Source organism: Saimiri boliviensis, chromosome 18 (genome assembly GCF_048565385.1).
Source record: "Saimiri boliviensis isolate mSaiBol1 chromosome 18, mSaiBol1.pri, whole genome shotgun sequence".
Lineage (NCBI taxonomy): Eukaryota > Metazoa > Chordata > Mammalia > Primates > Cebidae > Saimiri > Saimiri boliviensis.
In genome coordinates, this window is record NC_133466.1 from 45,837,403 (window position 1) to 45,857,547 (window position 20,145).

General features: G+C 42.8%; 1 long non-coding RNA gene and 1 pseudogene across 1 annotated transcript; both read left to right on the forward strand.

Annotated features, from left to right (window-relative positions):
* Window positions 1-1,263: 1,263 nt before the first annotated feature.
* On the forward strand, window positions 1,264-14,181 carry LOC141582036 (uncharacterized). The gene is made up of 3 exons (XR_012514887.1): window positions 1,264-1,324; window positions 11,678-11,763; window positions 13,392-14,181. It is a non-coding gene; the product is annotated as an uncharacterized LOC141582036 (long non-coding RNA).
* A 1,316-nt stretch (window positions 14,182-15,497) lies between these two features.
* LOC120362959 (interferon-induced transmembrane protein 3 pseudogene) lies at window positions 15,498-16,450 on the forward strand (annotated as a pseudogene).
* Window positions 16,451-20,145: the final 3,695 nt, after the last annotated feature.

Here is a 20,145-nt window from a genome sequence, read left to right on the forward strand (position 1 = left end):
ATCTAGCAGAATGTTTGTCAATGAGTGTATTCAGTTTACAGAGTTAAACTGATGTGTGTTTGCAGCAGTTCGGAAACCCTTTAATTGGAGAATGTAGAAACAGTTATTTCCAACGCTATAGTGGCATATAAGAGTTAGCAGTAAGAATGCCTTTAAAACACAGAAGACCCGCTTCCTACAAACTGATGTGATGTGTGTTGGTTCCTTTTAGGAAATTGCATCTGTGTTTAGATTCAGCGAATTAGAAACACATTTCTTCCAAAAGCTACGCTTGGACATTCCAGAGTGAAAGGGAGTTCAGGTTGCAATGTGAAATATCTGGCTCTAAAACAAAAACGGAGTTATATAGCAGAATGGTTGTCAATGTGTGCATACAACCTACAGAGCTAAACTAATGTGTGTTTGCAGCAGTTCAGAAACACTTTCTTTGGAGAATGTAGGAACAGTCATTTCCAGCCCTATAATTGCATATAAGACTTAGAAATAAGAAAGCCTTTAAAACACAGAAGACCCGCTTCTTACAAACTGATCTGCTGTGTGTTGTTTCCTGTTAGGAAGTTGCAACTATGTTTAGATTCAGCGAGGTAGAAACACGTTTCTTCCAAAAGTTGCGTTTGGACATTCCAGAGTGAAAGAAAGTTCAGGCTGTAATGTGAAAAATATGGCTTTAAAACAAAAAAGGAGATATCTATCACAGTGTTGGACAATGTGTATATTCAACGTAAAGAGTTAAACTGATGTGTGTTTGCAGCAGTTCGGAAACCCTTTCTTTGGAAAAAGTAGAAACAGTCGTTTCCGGCCCTATAGTGGCATATAAGAGTAAGCAGTAAGAATGCCTTTAAAACACAGAAGACCCGCTTCTTAAAAACTGACGTGATGTGTGCTGGTTCCTTTTAGGAAGTTCCATCTGTGTTTAGATTCAGCGAGGTAGAAACACGTTTCTTCCAAAACCTGCGTTTGGACATTCCAGAGTGAAAGGGAGTTCAGGTTGCAATGTGAAATATCTGGCTCTAAAACTGAAACGGAGCTATCTAGCAGAATGGTTGTCAATGTGTGCATTCAACCTACAGAGTTAATCTGATGCGTGTTTCAAGTTGTTCAGAAACCCTTTCTTTGGAGAATGTAGAAACAGTCATTTCCAGCCCTATAATAGCATATAAGAGTTAGTAGTAAGAAAGCCTTTAAAACAAAGAAGACCCGTTTCTTACAAACTGATCTGCTGTTTGTTGTTTCCTTTTAGGAAGTTGCATCTATGTTTAGATTCACCTAGTTAGAAACACGTTTCTTCCAAAAGCTGCGTTTGGACATTCCAGAGTGAAAGAAAGTTCAGGCTGTAATGTGAAAAATGTGGCTTTAAAACAAAAAAGGAGATATCTAGCAGAATGGTTGTCATTGTATGCATTCAACTTACAGAGTTAAACTGATTTGTATTTCAGGAGTTCAGAAACCCTTTCTTTGGAGAATGTAGAATCTATCATTTCCAGCCTTTTAGTGGCATTTAAGATTTAGCACTAAGATTGCGTTTAAAACACAGCAGACCTGCTTAGGACAAACTGATCTGCTGTGCGTTGGTTCCTTTTAGAAAGTTGCATCTATGTTTACATTCAGCGAGTTAGAAACACGTTTCTTCTACAAGCTGCGTTTGTACCTTCCTGAGTGGATGGGAATACCAACTGTAATGAGAAATATATGGCTCTAAAACCAAAACGGAGCTATCTAGCAGAATAGTTGTCCTATGTGTGCATTAAGCTTACAAATTTGAACTTATGTGTGTTTGCAGCAGTTCAGAAACCCGTTATTTGGAGAATGTAGACACAGTCATTTATAGCCCTAGAGTGGTATGTAAGAGTTAGCAGTACGAATGCGCTTAAACCACCGAAGACCCGCTTCTTAAAAACTTATCTGCTTTGTGCTGGTTCCTTTTAGGAAGTTGCATCTATGTTTAGATTCTGCGAGTTAGAAACACGTTTCTTCTAAAGGGTTTGTTTGGACATTCCAGAGTGGATGGGAGTACAGGCTGTAAAGAGAAGTACCTTGCTCTAAAACAAAAATGGAGCCATCTAGCAGAATGGTTATCAATATGTGCATTCAACTTACAGAGTTAAACGGATGGGTGTTTGCAGTAGTTCAGAAACCATTTCTTTGGAGAATGTAGAAACAGTCATTTCCAGCCCTATAGTGGCATATCAGAGTTAGCAGTAATAATGCGTTTAAAACACACCAGACCCGGTTCTTACAAACTGATCTACTATGCGTTGATTCCTTTTGGTAGTTGCATCTGTATTTAGATTTGGCGAGTTAGAAACACGTTTCTTCTAAAAGCTGCATTTGGACATTCCAGACTGGATGGGAGTACAGGCTGTAGTGAGAAGTATCTGTCTCTAAAACAAAAACAGAACTACCTAGCAGAATTGTTGTCAATGTGTGCATTCAACTTACAGAGTTAAACTGATTTGTATTTCAGCAGTTCAGAAACCCTTTCTTTGGAGAATGTAGGAAGAGTCATTTCCTGCCCTGTACTCGCATATCAGAGTTAACGTTAAGAATGCATTTAAAACGGGAATGCTGAGAAGATGGCCGCCTAAGAACAGCTCAGGACGTCAGCTCCCAGTGAAAGTGCAGAGGGTGAGTGGACGCCGCATTTCCAGGTGAACTTTTATTGCCCACAGACCAGGAGATACCCAGGCAGAGGGGTCCTCAGCGTCACAGTTCCAGCCAGTGCTGCTGTTTTGGCCTCCGCTAGGCTGATTTCGCCCGTGTGGCTGCTGTGACCACTCCCTGTTGCTGCGGTTCTCCGTAGAAAACCCACTGGTCTGGGAGCCCTCTTAGCTGGTGAGCAGAGCCCTGAGATGGCAGAGTTGCCCATTCATCTCAAACAGCCAGCCAGGTCAGGAGATTCCTAGGCAAAAAATTCGCCAGGAGCCAGCACCGCAGTTTGAGCCGGCAAAGTGAGTCGCAGCACGGGAGATCCCGGCGCCTTTTCAACAAGCGACCAGAACGCAGGGTCGTTCAACTTAAAAGAAAAGACTCTGAGTCAGGGATCCAGGTGATCTGGCTCGGTTGGTCTCACCCCTCCACCCCCAATAACAACAAAAACAGTAATTTTAAACCCTCTGGGTTGAGCCCTTCAAACCAAGCACAGCTGAACCAGGACGGTCCGGCTCGGTGGGGGAGGGGCTTCCACCATTACTGAGACTCTCCACCTATACGGAGGCAGGCTGCCGTTGCCGAGGCAACCCGCTGTTGCCGAGGCAACTTGCCACAACAGAGAGAGTCCACCATAACAGAGGCGGGGCCACCATTGCCCAGACAGTTCTAACTATGCCCATATAAAAAGGACTACAGGGAAGAGCTCAGGGAGGCTGGGGGGAGCCCACAGCAACTCGGCAAAGTCCCAGTGGGCAGGCAGTGGCAAGGTGTGCTGCTAGCTGGCTGGGTCAGACCTGAAAGAAAAATCAAAAAAGGCAGTAGTGCAACGGAAACACATAAAGCTCCAACTCCCTGGGACAGAGACAGACAACAGGTGGATAAACCCATATACATGGGAAGAAACAAGCGCAAAAAGGATGAAAACTCCCGAAACCAGAACACTTCTCCTCCTAAAAGGGATCACAACTCCTCACCAGCAAGGGAACCAGACCGGATGGAGAAGGAGGGTGGTGAGATGACAGAATCAGACTTCAGAAGGTGGGTAGTAAGAAACTACAGTGAGCTAAAAGAACATGTTCTAACTGAATGCAAAGAAAATAGGAAACTGGAAAAATGATTGGATGAAATGCTGACGAGAATGGACAGCATAGAGAGGAGTATAAGTGAATTGATGGAGCTGAAAAACACAACACGGGAACTTCGTGTAGCATGCACAAGCTTCAACAGCCGAATTGACCAAGCAGAAGAAAGGATATCAGAGGTCGAAGATCAACTCAATGAAATAAAAAGAGAAGACAAGAGCAGAGAAAAAAGCACAAAAAGGAATGAACAAAATCTTCAAGAAATGTGGGACTATGTGAAAAGACCTAATCTACGTCTGATAGGTGTACCTGAATGTGATGAAGAGAATGAATCTAAGCTGGAAAATACTCTTCAGGATATTATCCACGAAAACATTCCCAACCTAGCAAGGCAGACCAATATTCCAATCCAGGAAATACAGAGAACACCACAAAGATATTCCTCAAGAAGAGCAACCCCAAGGCACAGAATCGTCAGATTCACTAGGGTTGAAATGAAAGAGAAAATGCTAAGGGCAGCCAGAGAGAAAGGTCGGGTTACCCACAAAGGGAAGCCCATTAGACTCACAGCAGATCTCTCAGCAGAAACCCTACAAGCCAGAAGAGATTGGGGGCCAATATTCAACATCCTTAAAGAAAAGAACTTTCAACCCAGAATCTCCAATCCAGCCAAATTAAGCTTCATAAGTGAAGGAAAAATAAAATCCTTTGTGAACAAGCAAGTACTCAGAGATTTCATCACCACCAAACCTGCCCTACAAGAACTCCTGAAAGAGGCTCTACACATATAAAGGAACAACCAGTACCAGCCACTCCAAAAACACACCAAATGGTAAAAAAGCATCAACACAATCAAGAATCTGCATCAACTAACCAACAAAACAGCCAGGTAGCATCAAAATGACAGCATCAAATTCACACGTAACAATAATATCCCTAAATGTCAATGGACTAAATGCCCCAATCAAAAGACACAGACTGGCAAATTGGATAAAAAGCCAAAACCCATCAGTGTGCTGTATCCAGGAAACCCATCTTACATGCAAGGATACACAAAGGCTCAAAATAAAGGGATGGAGGAAGATCTACCAAGCAAATGGAGAGCAAAAAAAGGCAGGAGTTGCAATACTCATTTCTGATAAAATAGACTTTAAAGCAACAAATATCAAAAGAGACAAAGAAAGACATTACATAATGGTAAAAGGATCACTGCAACAAGAAGAGCTAACGATCCTAAATATATACGCACCCAATACAGGAGCACCCAGATACATAAGGCAAGTTCTTAATGACTTACAAAGAGACTTAGACTCCCACACAATAATAGTGGGAGACTTTAACACCCCACTGTCAATATTAGACAGATCAACCACACAGAAAATCAACAAGGATATCCAGGACCTGAATATAGACCTGGAACAAGCAAACCTAATAGACATTTACAGAACTCTCCACCCCAAATCCACAGAATATACATTCTTCTCAGCACCACATCACACCTACTCTAAAAATGACCACATAATTGGCAATAAATCGTTCCTTAGCAAATGCAAAAGAACAGAAATCATAACAAACAGTCTCTCAGACCACAGTGCAATCGAGTTAGAACTCAGAATGCAGAAACTAACTCAGAACCGCACAGCTTCATGGAAACTGAACAACTTGCTCTTGAATGTTGACTGGATAAACAATGAAATGAAGGCAGAAATAAAGATGTTCTTCGAAACCAATGAGAACGAAGACACAACATACCAGAATATATGGGACACATTTAAAGCAGTCTCTAGAGGAAAATATATAGCAATGAGTGCACACATGAGTAGAAAGGAGAGATCGAAAATTGACACCCTATCATCAAAATTGAAAGAGCTAGAGGAGAAAGATCAAAAAAACTCAAAACCTAGAAGAAGACAGGAAATAACTAAGATCAGAGCAGAACTGAAGGAAATAGAGACACAAAAAAGTCTTCAAAAAATCAATATATCCAGGAGCTGGTTTTTTGAAAAGATCAACAAAATAGACAGACCACTAGCCAGATTAATAAAAAAGAAAAGAGAGAATAACCTAATTGATGCAATAAAAAACGATAAAGGTGATATCACCACAGATTCCACAGAAATCCAAACCATCATCAGAGATTATTACAAACAACTCTATGCACATAAACTAGTAAACCTGGAAGAAATGGATAAAGTCCTGGACACCTGCATCCTCCCAAGCCCAAACCCGGAAGAAGCTGAAACCCTGAATAGACCAATAACATGATCTGAAGTCGAGGCAGCAGTAAAGAGCCTACCACCCAAAAAAAGCCCAGGTCCAGATGGGTTCACAGCTGAATCCTACCAGACATACAAAGAGGAGCTGATACCATTCCTTCTGAAACTATTCCAGACAATCCAAAAAGAGGGAATCCTTCCCAAATCATTTTACGAGACAAACATCATCCTGATACCAAAACCCGGCAGAGACTCAACAAGAAAAGAAAATTTCAGGCCAATATCCATGATGAACATAGATGCAAAAATCTTCAATAAAATACTGGCAAACCGATTGCAACAGCATATCAAAAAGCTCATCCACCATGATCAAGTAGGATTCATCCCGGGGATGCAAGGCTGGTTCAACATAGGCAAGTCCATAAACGCAATTCACCACATAAAAAGAACCAAAGACAAAAACCACATGATTATCTCGATTGATGCAGAGAAGGCTTTTGACAAAATTCAACAACCCTTTATGCTAAAAACCCTCAATAAACTGGGTATTGACGGAACGTATCTCAAAACAATAAAAGCTATTTACGACAAACCAACAGCCAATATCATACTGAATGGGCAAAAACTGGAAGCATTCCCTTTGAAATCTGGCACTAGACAAGGATGTCCTCTCTCACCACTCCTATTCAATATAGTACTGGAAGTTCTAACCAGAGCAATCAGGCAAGATAAATAAATAAAGTGTATCCAAATTGGAAAGGAGGAAATCAAATTGTCTCTATTTGCAGATGACATGATTGTATATCTGGAAGACCCCATCATCTCAGCCTAACATCTCCTGAAACTGATAAACAACTTCAGCAAAGTCTCAGGATACAAAATCAACGTGCAAAAATCACAAGCATTCCTATACACCACTAATAGACTTCAAGAGAGCCAAATCAAGAACGAACTGGCATTCACAATTGCTACAAAGAGAATAAATTACCTAGGAATACAACTACCAAGGAACGTAAAGGACCTCTTCAAGGAGAACTACAAGCCATTGCTCAACGAAATAAGAGAGGATACAAACAGATGGAGAAACATTCCATGTTCATGGTTAGGAAGAATCAACATCGTGAAAATGGCCATACTGCCTAAAGTAATTTACAGATTCAACGCTATTCCCATCAAGCTACCAATGACCTTCTTCACAGAACTGGAAAAAAACACCTTAAACTTCATATGGAACCAAAAGAGAGCCCAGATAGCCAAGTCAATTCTAAGCAAAAAGAACAAAGCAGGAGGCATCAAACTACCGGATTTCAAACTATACTACAAGGCTACAGTAATCAAAACAGCATGGTACTGGTGCCAAAACAGAGATATAGACCAATGGAACAGAACAGAGGCCTCAGAGGAAATACAACATACCCACAACCATCTCATCTTGGAAATACCTGACAAAAAGAAGCAATGGGGAAAGGACTCCCTGTTTAATAAATGGTGCTGGGAAAACTGGCTAGCCATGTGCAGAAAGCAGAAACAGGACCCCTTCCTGACACCTTACACCAAAATTAACTCCAGATGGATTAAAGACTTAAACATCAGACCTAATACCATAAAAACCTTAGAAGAAAATCTAGGCAAAACCATTCAGGACATAGGTGTAGGCAAGGACTTCATGACCAAAACGCCAAAAGCAATGACAACAAAAGCCAAAATAGACAAATGGGGCCTAATCAACCTCCACAGCTTCTGCACGGCAAAAGTAACAGTCAGTAGAGTGAATCAGCAACCAACAGAATGGGAAAAAATTTTTGCAGCCTACCCATCTGACAAGGGGCTGATAACCAGAATTTACAAAGAACTAAAGCAGATCTACAAGAAAAAAACAAACAAGCCCATTCAAAAATGGGCGAAGGATATGAACAGATACTTTACAAAAGAAGACATACAGGAGGCCAACAAACATAGGAAAAAATGCTCATCATCACTGGTCATCAGAGAAATGCAAATCAAAACCACATTGAGATACCATCTCACACCAGTTAGAATGGCGATCATTAAAAAATAGGGAAACAACAGATGCTGGAGAGGATGTGGAGAAATAGGAACACTTTTACACTTTTACATTGGTGGGAATGTAAATTAATTCAACCATTGTGGAAGACAGTGTGGCGATTCCTCAAGGACCTAAAAATAGAAATCCCATTTGACCCAGCAATCCCATTACTGGGTATATATCCAAAGGATTATAAATCATTCTACTACAAGGACATGTGCACACGAATGTTCACTGCAGCACTGTTTACAATAGCAAAGACCTGGAACCAACCCAAATGCCCAATGATGATAGACTGGATAGGGAAAATGTGCTACATATACACCATGGAATATTACACAGCCATCAAAAACGATGAGTTCAGGTCCTTTGTAGGGACATGGATGAACCTGGAAACCATCATTCTCAGCAAACTGACACAAGAGCAGAAAATCAAACACCGTATATTCTCACTCATTGGCGGGTGTTGACCAATGAGAAAACATGGACACAGGCAGGGGAGCACTACACACTGGGGTCCGTTGGGGGAAAATGGGGGAGGGGCGGAGGGGAGGGGAAGTTGGAAGAGATAGCATGGGGAGAAATGACAGATACAGGTGAGGGAACGGAAGGCAGCAAACCACACTGCCATGTGTGTACCAATGCAACAATCTTGCATGTTCATCACATGTACCCCAAAACCTAAAATGCAATTAAAAAAAAAAAAAAACTAAAATCACCTGGGTAAGTCCTGAGACTATCCCTTTGGAAAAATAATCCAATCCTGGAAAGCCTTAGAATCTTCATTTGTCAAATCTGGATAATGGTATTTTCTAAAATTAAATACAATGATGTATATTATGTAAAAATAAATAAATAAATAAATAAATAAAAAAGAACGCGTTTAAAACACACAAGACCCGCTTCTTACAAACTGATCTGCTGTGCGTTGGTTCCTTTACGAAGTTGCAACTATGTTTAGATTCAGCGAGTTAGAAACACATTTCTTCTAAAAGCTGCCTTTGGACATTCCAGAGTGGATGGGAGTACAGGATGTAAAGAGAAATATCTGGCTCTAAAACAAAAACAGAGCTATCCAACAGAATGTTTGTCTACGTGTGCATTCAACTTACAGTGTTAAACTGATTTGTATTTCAGCAGTTCAGAAACTCTTTCTTTGGAGGATGTAGAAACTGTCATTTCCAGCCCTATACTGGCATATTAGAGTTAATAGTAAGAATACCTTTAAAACACAGAAGACCCGCTTCTTACAAACCGATCTGCTGTGTGTTGGTTCCTTTTAGGAAGTTGCAACTATGTTTAGATTCAACGAGCTATAAACGCATTTCTTCTAAAAGCTGCATTTGGACATTCCAGAGTGGATGGGAGTATAGGCTGTATTGATAAATATCTGGCCCTAAAAAAAACAAAGGAGCTATCTGACAGAATGATTGTCCATGTGTGCATTAAACTCACAAATTTGAACTGATGTGTGTTTGCAGCAGTTCAGAAACCCTTTCTTTGGAGAATGTAGAAACAGTCATTTCCAGCCCTATAGTGGCATATAAAAGTTAGCACTAAGAATGTGTTTAAAACACAGCAGACCAGCTTCTGACAAACTGATCTGCTGTGTGTTGGTTCCTTTTAGAAAGTTGCATCTATGTTTAGATTCAGCGAGTTAGAAACACATTTCTTCTACAAGCTGCGTTTGGACATTCCTGAGTGGATGGGAATATCGGCTGTAATGAGAAATATCTGGCTCTAAGACTAACACGGAGCTATCTAGCAGAATGGTTGTTGATGTGTGCATTAAACTTACAAATTTGAACTGATGTGTGTTTGCAGTAGTTCAGAAACCCGTTATTTGGAGAATGTAGAAACAGTCAATTATAGCCCTAGAGTGGTACATGAGAGTTAGCAGTAAGAATGCTTTTATAACACAGAAGACCCGCTAGTTAAAAACTGATCTGCTTTGTGTTGGTTCCTTTTAGGAAGTTGCATCTATGTTTAGATTCAGCGAGTTGGAAACACGTTTCTTCTAAAGGTTGCGTTTGGACATTCCAGAGTGGATGGGAATACAGGCTGTAATGAGAAATATCTGGCTCTAAAACCAAAACGGAGCTATCTAGCAGAATGGTTGTCAATGTGTGCATTCAACTTCCAGAGTTAAACTGATGTTTGTTTGCAGCAGTTCAGAAACCATTTCTTTGGAGAATGTAGAAACAGTCATTTCCAGCCCTATAGTGGAATATCAGAGTTATCAGTAAGAATGCGTTTAAAATAGAGAAGACCCGGTTCTTACAAACTGATCTGCTGTGTGTTGGTTCCTTTAAGAAGTTGCAACTTTGTTTAGATTCAGCGAGTTAGAAACACATTTCTTCTAAAAGTTGCCTTTGGACATTCCAGAGTGGATGGGAGTACAGGATGTAAAGAGAAATATCTGGCTCTAAAACAAAAATGCAGCTATCCAACAGAATGGTTGTCAATGTGTGCATACAACTTACAGAGTAAAACTGATTTGTATTTAAGTAGTTCAGAAACCCTTTCTTTTAAGAATGTAGAAACAGTCATTTCCAGCCCTATACTGGCATATAAGAGTTAGCAGTAAGAATGCGTTTAAAACACAGAAGACCCCCTACTTACAAACTGATCCGCTGTTTTGGTTCCTTTTAGGAAGTTGCAACTATGTTTAGATTCTGCCAGTTAGAAACACATTTCTTCTAAAAGCTAGGTTTGGACATTCCAGAGTGGATGGGAGTACAGGATGTAAAGAGAAATATCAGACTCTAAAACAAAAACGGAGGTATCCAGCAGAATGCTTTTCGATGTGTGCATTAAACTTACAGATTTAAACTGATGTTTGTTTCCAGCAGTTCAGAAACCCTTTCTTTGGAGAATGTAGAAACAGTCATTTCCAGCCCTATAGTGGCATATAAGAGTTAGCACTAAGAATGCATTTAAAACACAGCAGACCAGCTTCTGACAAACTGATCTGCTGTGTGTTGGTTCCTTTTAGGAAGTTACATCTATGTTTAGATTCAGCGAGTTAGAAACACTTTTCCTCTACAAGCTGCGTTTGGACATTCCCGAGTGGGTGGGAGTACAGGATGTAAAGAGAAATATCTGGCCCTAAAACAATAACTGGGCTTTCCAGCAGAATGGTTGTCGATGTGCGCATTCAACTTACAGAGTTAAACTGATTTGTATTTCAGCAGTTCAGAAATCCTTTCTTTGGAGAATGCAGAAACAGTCATTTCCAGCCCTATAGTGGCATATAAGAGTTAACAGTAAGAATGTGTTTAAAACACAGAAGACCCGCTTCTTACAAACTGATCTGCTTTGTGTTGGTTCCTTGTAAGAAATTGCAACTATGTTGAGATTCAGCCAGTTAGAAACACGTTTCTCCTAAAAGGTGCCTTTGGACGTTCCAGAGTGGATGGGTGTACAGTATGTAAACAAAAATATCTGGCTATAAAACAAAAACAAAGCTATCCAGCAGAATGATTGTCAATGTGTGCATTCAGCTTACAGAGTTAAACTGATTTGTATTTCACCAGCTCAGAAACCCTTTCTTTGTAGAATTTAGAAACAGTCATTTCGAACCCTATGCTTGCATATAACAGTTAGCAGTAAGAATGCATATAAAACACAGAAGACCCGTTTCTTACAAACTGATCCGCTGTGTTTTGGTTCCTTTTAGGAAGTTGCAACCATGTTTGGATTCAGCGAGTTAGAAACACTTTTCTTCTAAGAGCTGCGTTTGGACATTACAGAGTGGATGAGAGTACAGGTTGTAATGAGAAATATCTGGCTCTAAAACAATAACAGAGCTATCTAGCAGAATGGTTGTCAATGTCTGCTTTCAACTTACGGAGTTAAACTGATGTGTGTTTGCAGCGGTTCAGAAACCCTTTCTTTTTAGAATGTAGAAACAGTCATTTCCAGCCCTATAGTGGCATATCAGAGTTAGCAGTAAGAATGCGTTTAAAACACAGAAGACCCACTTCCCATAAACTGATCTGCTGTGCGTTGGTTCCCTTTAGGAAGTTGCATCTCTATTTAGATTCAGTGAGTTAGTAACACGTTTCTTCTAAAAGCTGCGTTCGGACATTCCAGAGTGGATGGGAGTACAGGCTGTAAGGAGAAATATCTGGCTCTAAAACAAAAACGGAGTTATCTAGCAGAATGGTTTTCGATGTGTGCATTCAACTTACAGATTTGAACTGATGTGTGTTTGTAGCAGTTCAGAAACCCTTTATTTGCAGAATGTAGAAACAGTCAATTATAGCCCTATAATGGTTTATAAGAGTTAGGAGTATGAATGCGTTTAAAACACAGAAGACCGGCTTCTTACAAACTGACCGGCTCTGTGTTGATTCCTTTTAGGAAGTGGAATCTATGTTTAGATTCAGCAAGTTAGAAACACGTTCCTTCTGGCTGGGCACGGTGGCTCAAGCCTGTAATCCCAGCATTTTGGGAGGCTGAGGCGGGCGGATCAAGAGGTCAAGAGATCCACACCATCTTGGTCAACGTGGTGAAACCCTTTCTCTACTAAAAATACAAAAAAAAAAAAAAAAAAAATAGCTGCGCATGGTGGCACATGCCTGTAATCCCAGCTACTCAGGAGGCTGAGACAGGAAAATTGCCTGAACTCAGGAGACGGAGGTTATGGTGAGCCTAGATCGCGCTGTTGCACTCCAGCCTGGGTAACAAGAGCGAAACTCCATCTCAAAAAAAAAAAAAAAAAAAAAAAAAAGAAAGAAAGAAAGAAACACGTTTCTTCTAAAGGCTGCGTTTGGACTTTCCAGAGTGGATGGGAGTACAGGCTGTTGTGAAAAATATCTGGCTCTAAAACAAAAACGGAGCCATCTAGCAGAATGGTTGTTAATGTGTGCATTCAACTTACAGAGTTAAACTGATATGTGTTTGCAGCCGTTCAGAAACCATTTCTTTGTGAATGTAGAAACAATCATTTCCAGCCCTATAGTGGCCTATAAGAGTTAGCAGTAAGAATGCATTTAAAACACAGAAGACCCGCTTCCTATAAACTGATCTGCTGTGTGTTGGTTCCTTTTAGGAAGTTGCATCTATGTTTAGATTCAGCGTGTTAGAAACTCGTTTTTTCTAAAGGCTGCTTTGGACATTCCAGAGTGGATGGGGGTACAGGCTGTTGTGAATAATATCTGGCTCTAAAACAAAAATGGAGACATCTAGCAGAATGGTTGTCAATGTGTTCATTCAACTTACAGAGTTAAACTGATTTGTATTTCAGCAGTTCAGAAACCCTTTCTTTGGAGAATGTAGAAACAGTCATTTCCAGCCCTATGGTGGCATATAACAGTTAACAGTAAGAATGCGTTTAAAACACAGAAGACCCGCTTCTTACAAACTGATCCGCTGTGTGTTGATTCCTTTTAGGAAGTTGCAACTATGTTTAGATTCAGCCAGTTCCAAAGACTTTCTTCGAAAAGCTGCCTTTGGACATTCCAGAGTGGATGGGAGTACAGGATGTAAAGAGAAATACCTGGTTTTAAAACCAAAACAGAGCTATCCAGCAGAATAGTTGTCAACGTGTGCATTCAACTTACAGAGTTAAACTGATTTGTATTTCACCAGTTCAGAAACCCTTTCTTTGTAAAATGTAGAAACAGTGATTTCCAGCCCTATACTGGCATATAAGTGTTAGCGGTAAGAATGCATTTAAAACACAGAAGACCCGCTTCTTACAAACTGATCTGCTGTTTGTTGGTCCTTTTAGGAAGTTGCAACTATGTTTAGATTCTGCCAGTTAGAAACACATTTCTTCTAAAATCTGCCTTTGGACATTCCAGAGTGGATGGGAGTACAGGATGTAAAGAGAAATATCTGACTCTAAAACAAAAACGTAGTTATCCCACAGAATGGTTGTCAATGTGTGCATTCAACTTACAAAGTTAAACGACACCTCCGGGAGAGATGAATATGGTGGGTGCAAGTTCAGAGGTGAGGCGGGTACTTTGCTAGAGCCAAGGAGTTCGAGACCAGCCCACGCAACAGGCTGCAGTGCATTGGTCTGGCCAAGGTCCGTGGCAGCCTCCACTTTCTGACCTCAGGCAATCCTCCCACCTCGGGCTCCAAAAAAACTAGGACTACAGGAGCCTGATGTCACGATTCCTGGCGAACTTTTGAATTGTTTTTACATTTTAGTACACACGGGAACTGGCTGTGTTGCTAGTGCTGGTCTCAAACTCCTGGGCTCTAGTTATTCTTCCACCTAAGTCTCCCAAAATGTGGGGGTTTTCGATGTGAGCCATGGTGCGCTGCCCTCTTTTTCACTTCTTTCATTCCCCTTCTCTCTCTCTCTCTCTCTCTCTCTCTCTCTCTCTCACTCTCTCTCCCCCTCCCTCCCTGCCTCTCTCTCTCTCTCTCTCTCTCTCTTTCTCACTCTCTGCCTCCCTCCCTCTCTTTCTTATGGAGTCTCCCTAGGTTCAAGTAATTCTTCTGCCTCAGCCTCCCAAGGAGCTTCGATTACAGATGTGCACCACAACAGCAGGGTAAGTTTTGTATTTTTAGTGGAGAGGGAGTTTCACCACAACCTCCACCTCCTGGAATCAAGTGATTCTCCTGCCTCAGCCTCCAGACTACCTGGGATTACAGGTGCCCGCCACCACACCCAGCTAATTTTTTGTATTTTTAGTGGAGAGGGGGTTTCACCATGTTGTCCAGGCTGGTCTCAAACTTCCAACCTCAGGTGACCTGCCCACGTCAGACTTGGAGCATTCTGGGATTACAGGTATGTGCCAGTGAACCCTGCTGGGATAATCCTTGCAAGGTAAAATGTAAATGAGGATCCATAGCTTGACCTTCAAAAGACCCCAATCCTTCCAGGTGTGGTGGTTCGTGCCTGTAATCCCAGCACTTTGGGAGGCCGAGGCAGGCAGATCACAAGGTCAGGAGTTCAAGAACAGCCTGACCAACATGATGAAAACCAATCTCTACTAAAAATACAAAAAATTAGCTGGGTGTGGTGGCGGGCACCTGTAATCCCAGCTAGTCTGGAGGCTGAGGCAGGAGAATCACTTGATTCCAGGAGGTGGAGGTTGTGGTGAGCAGAGATCATGTCACACTGCACTCCAGCCTGAGTGACAAAGCAAGACTCCATCTCAAAAAAATTTTTTCTTCCTTCTTTCTCTCCTCCCCCCCTTCCCTTCCTTCCTTCCTTTTCTCCTTTCTTCCTTCCTTCTTTTCTGTTTTCTGTGGAGATGGGGTCTTGCTATGTTGCCCAGTCTGGTCTCAAACTCCTGGGCTGAAGTGAGCCTTCTGCCACAGTCTCCAGGGTGCTGGTCCTGCAGGTGTGAGCTACCGTGCCTGGACTTGATGAAAGCAAGTGCTCAGAGGAAGTGCAGGGCCCCATCAGGCCCAGGCATGCCACAGGGGCAAAGCCAACTGAAGAATCCAAGGAAAACAAACACCCAAAAGCATGCAGCTGGATAGGTTAAAGTACCACTCACTCGGTCATCTCCTTCTAGCAATAATGTACAGAGCATGTCCCGAATAGACAGGAAAGAAGGAAACAAACAAGAAACTATCACAGGGGGATGGGTTAGGAAACCTCGGGAGAGACGGAGTGATTGAAATTACACAAGTGTTGGTTGTGCGAAGTGGCTCACAACTGTCATCTCAGTACTTTGGGAGGCCAAGGCAGGTGGATCACCTGAGGTCAGGAGTTTGAGATCAGTCTGGCCAACATGGCAAAACCCTGTCTCTACTAAACCAAACTACAAAAATTGGCCGGGTGTGGTGGCAGGCACCTGTAATCTCAGCTACACAGGAGTCTGAGGCAGGAGAATTGCTTGAACCCAGGAGACAGAGGTTGCGGTGAACTGAGATCTCACCACTGTACTCCAGTTTGGGTGAAAGGGCAAGACCCTGTCTCAAGAAATAAAACTCGGAGAAGCATCCCAGCAACCCCACCACGGCCGGTCTTCCCGGACACCACGAACCACACTGTCCAAACCTTCTTCGCTCCTGTCGGCACCCACCATCCCCCAAACTATGAGATGCTGAAGGAGGAGCATGAGGTGGCTGCGCTGGGGGTGCCCCACAACCCTGCACCCCCGACATCCACTGTGATCCAAATCTGAAGCGAGACTTCCATGCCTGACCATGTCGTCTGGTCCCTGTTCGACACCCTCTTCGTGAACTCCTGCTGCCTGGGGCTTCCTAGCATTCGCCTACTCCATGAAGGGGACAGGAAGATGGTTGGCGACCTGACCGGGGACCAGGCCTACACCTCCACTGCCAAGTGCCTGAACATCTGGGCCCTGATTTTGGGCATCATCATGACCATTCTGATGATTATCATCCCAATCCTGATTCTGCAAGCCTATCGGTAGATCCAGAGGAATGACCCGGGCCAGGGGCTCTGCTCGTGACCTGTCTGTCTCCCTGGTATCCAGATTCCATCACTCGCCCTGTCCCCAGCCCATCCTGTATCAACCCTTTACCGTACACACTTTACTACAGTGGTTCAATAAAGTGCATGTGCTCCTGGAAAAAAAAATAATAAAATAAAAAAATAAAACTCAAAATAATAAATACATAAGAGAAGCATCACTGGGAAGTTTTTATTTTTTATTTTTTATTTTTTTGAGATGGAGTCTCGCTCTGTTGGCCAGGCTGGAGTGCAGTGACGCCATCTCAGCCTGCTGCAACCTCTGCCTTCTGGGATCAAGTGATTTTCTGCCTCAGCCTCCCAACTAGCTGGGATTCAGGCACCTGCCACCCATCCTGCTATTGTTTTTGTATTTTAAGTAGAGATGGGATTTCACCATCTTGACCAGGCTGGTCTTGAACTCCTGACGTCGTGATATGCTCACCTCAGCCTCCCAAAGTGCTGGGGTTACAGACAGGAGCCCCCGCACCCAGCCGAGAAGAGATTTGTTAATTGAGTTCTGGATGACAGGTGTTTCATTGTAGGGGGTCTAAAGAGAGACTCAAATGCCTAGAAGTTCAAGATCAGCTTGTGCAATATAGGGAGACCTTGTCTCTACAAAAACAACCAAGCAACCAAAATTAGCTGGGCATGGTGGCAGGGGACTCTGGTGCCAGTTACTCAGGAGGCTGAGGCCAGAGAATCGCTAGGGCCCGGGAGGTTGAGGCTGCCGTGAGTTGTGATCACTCCACTGTATTCAACCTTTGAGTCTGAGAGCCTGTTTTTAAAACACACACACACACACACACACACACACACACACACACACACACACACAAATAGAGGCCTGAACATGAATAATTATTCATGAGTGACCCTATGTTGAACAAACAAAGCTGCCCCCAGATCCTGAACCACCAAAAACCGTAAGATAATAAATGTTAATTGTTTCAACAATTCACATAAATGGCCCACCAAGTGTAGGGGCAATTTGTGATACAGCAATAACTAACTAGTATCTCTAGATTTCTTTTTCTTTTTTTTTTTTTTCATTGAGATGGAATCTTGCTCTGTTGCCAGGCTGGAGTGCAGTGGCGTGATTGATCTTGGCTCACTGCAACCTCCACCCCCTGGGTTCAAGTGATCCTCCTGCCTCAGCCTCCTGAGTAGCTGGGACTACAGGCACACACCACCACACCCAGTAAATTTTTGTATTTTTTGTAGAGAAGAGGTTTCTCCATGTTGGCCAGGATGGTCTCGACCTCTTGACCTCATGATCCACCCTCCTCAGCCTCCCAAACTGCTGAGATTACAGGTTTGAGCCACCGCACCTGGCCTAGATTTCTTTTGAAGGAAAAGCCATGTCCAGGAGGAGATTCAAAACCCACTTTTGTGTGTGTGTGTGTGAGATGGAGTCTTGCTCTGTTGCTTAGGCTGGAGTGGTGAGATCTAGGCTCACTGCAACCTCCACCTCCTAATTAAGTGATTCTCCTGCTTCGGCTAATTTTTGTGACGTTAGTAAAGACAGGGTTTCACTATGTTGGTCAGTCTGGTCTTGAACTCCTGGGTGCAGGTGATCCAACCACCTCAGCCTCCCAAAGTGCTGAGATTTCAGGAGTGAGCCACACCATACCAAGCCTACCATTGCTATTGATCTTTGTAGCCAAGGATAATTATCTCAAAACAATTATATCATCCTCCTCAATTCTTCTTTCAAAATCTCTGTCTTCCATTCCCTCCCTCAATATGCACACTTTATTTACTATAGCACTCCTTTCCCACCGCAAAGCCTATGTCCAAATACATATTCTTCTGTTTTAGAGAGCTTCTCCCTGTTTATTATTTAGGTTGACAATTTCTTATTTGAGCTTTGTTATGGGGTAGAATTTCCTTCCCTCAAAGTATCTGTTGAAGTCCAAAAGCCCCCTCCATCTGCTGTACCTGGGGATGTGACGTGATTTGGAAATAGGGTCACTACACACATAATGAGTTAGGGCTCAGTACAGGGACTGACACCTGTAATTCCAGCACTTTGGGAGGCCAAGGTAGGTGGATCACTTGAGGCCAGGAGTTTGAGACTCCTCTGGGCAACATAGAGAAACTCCTCTCTACAAACAAACAAACAAAAAAATTAGCCAGCTGTGGTGGTTCACACCTGTAGTCCCAGTTGCTTGAGAGGCTGAGGTAAGAGGATCACTTGAGCCTGGGAAGCAGAGGTGGCAGTGAGCCAAGATGGTGCCACTGTACTACAGCCTGAGTGACAGAGCTAGACCCTGTCTCAAAAAAAAAAAAAAAAAAAAAAAAAGATTAGTTAAGATGAGGTTCCATTGGACTAAGGTGGGTCACATTGGATTAAGGCAGCTCTTAAATTTTTTTTTTTTTTTTTTTTTTTTTTTTTTTTTTTTTTTTTTTTTTTGAGATGGAGTTTCCCTCTTGTCTAGGGTGGAGTGCAACCGCACATTCTTGGTTCACTGCAACCTCTGCCTCCCAGGGTCAAGTAATTCTAGGGCCCAGCCTCCTGAATGGCTGTGATTACAGCGACTCACCACCACACCTGGCTAAATTTTTTTTGTGTTTTTAGTAGAGATAGTGTTTCTCCATGTTGGTCAGGCTGGTCTCGAACTCCTAACCTCAGGAGATCCGTCCACCTCAGCCTCCCAAAGTGCTGGGATTACATGCAGAAGCCACAATGCCCTGCCTTTTTTTTTTTTTTTTTTTTTTTTTTTTTTTTTTTTTTTTTTTGAGATGGTCTAGCTCCCTCACCGAGACTGGAGTGCAGTGACGCCATCTTGGCTCACAGCAATCTCCACTCCCCAGGTTCAAGCAATTCTCGAGACAGCCCCTAAAGCTAATGATTCACATTCTCATAAGGAGAGGAAAATTTGGACAGAGATACAGATACAGAGACAGGGAAGAAAGCAATGCAGTGATGGAAGCAGAAGCTGTAGTGAAGCCAGGCCACACCAAAGTCTGCCGGCCACCACCAGAAGCTGGAGGAGACAGGCAGGATCCTCCCTGGAGCCTTCAGAGGGAGTGCAGTGGCCCTGCCCACACCCCGACTCTGGCCTCCAGCACTGTGCAAAAATACATTTCTGTTGTCTGAAGCCACCTGGTTTGTGGTCATCCATTACAGCACTACAGAAAACAAGTATCAGCTTCTTTCTTTTGGGGCAGGACGCAAACCTTGTCAATTCCAGCTCATTCTGGAAACGCACTCTTCCTGCGTATGGAGCCTGAGGGTGGGGTGAAGCTGTCCTCACAGTGTTAACAAGAACTCTGGACAGACATAGTTATAACTAAGCATTAGGCCGGGCTCAGTGGCTCATGCCCGTAATCTTAACTCTTTGGGAGTCCAAGGTGGGCAGATCACCAGAGGTCAGGTGTTGGAGACCACCCTGGCCAACATGGTGAAACATCCATTTCTACTAAAAACAGAAAAAATCAGCTGGGCATGATGGCACATGTTTGTAATCCCAGCTACTCAGGACGCTGAGGCAGGAGAGTCACTTGAACCTGGGAGGTGAAGGTTGCAGTGAGTCGAGATCACACCACTGCACTCCAACCTGGGCAGCAAGAGTGAAACTCTATCTCAAAAAAATAAAAATTAAAAAATAAAAATTAATCCTTGACAGGGCACAGTAGCTCACGCCTGTAATCCTAGCACTTTGGGAGGCTGAGTCAGGTGGATCACTTGAGGTCAGGAGTTCAAGACCAGCCTGACAAACATGCTGAAACCCTGTCTCTACTAAAATACAAAAA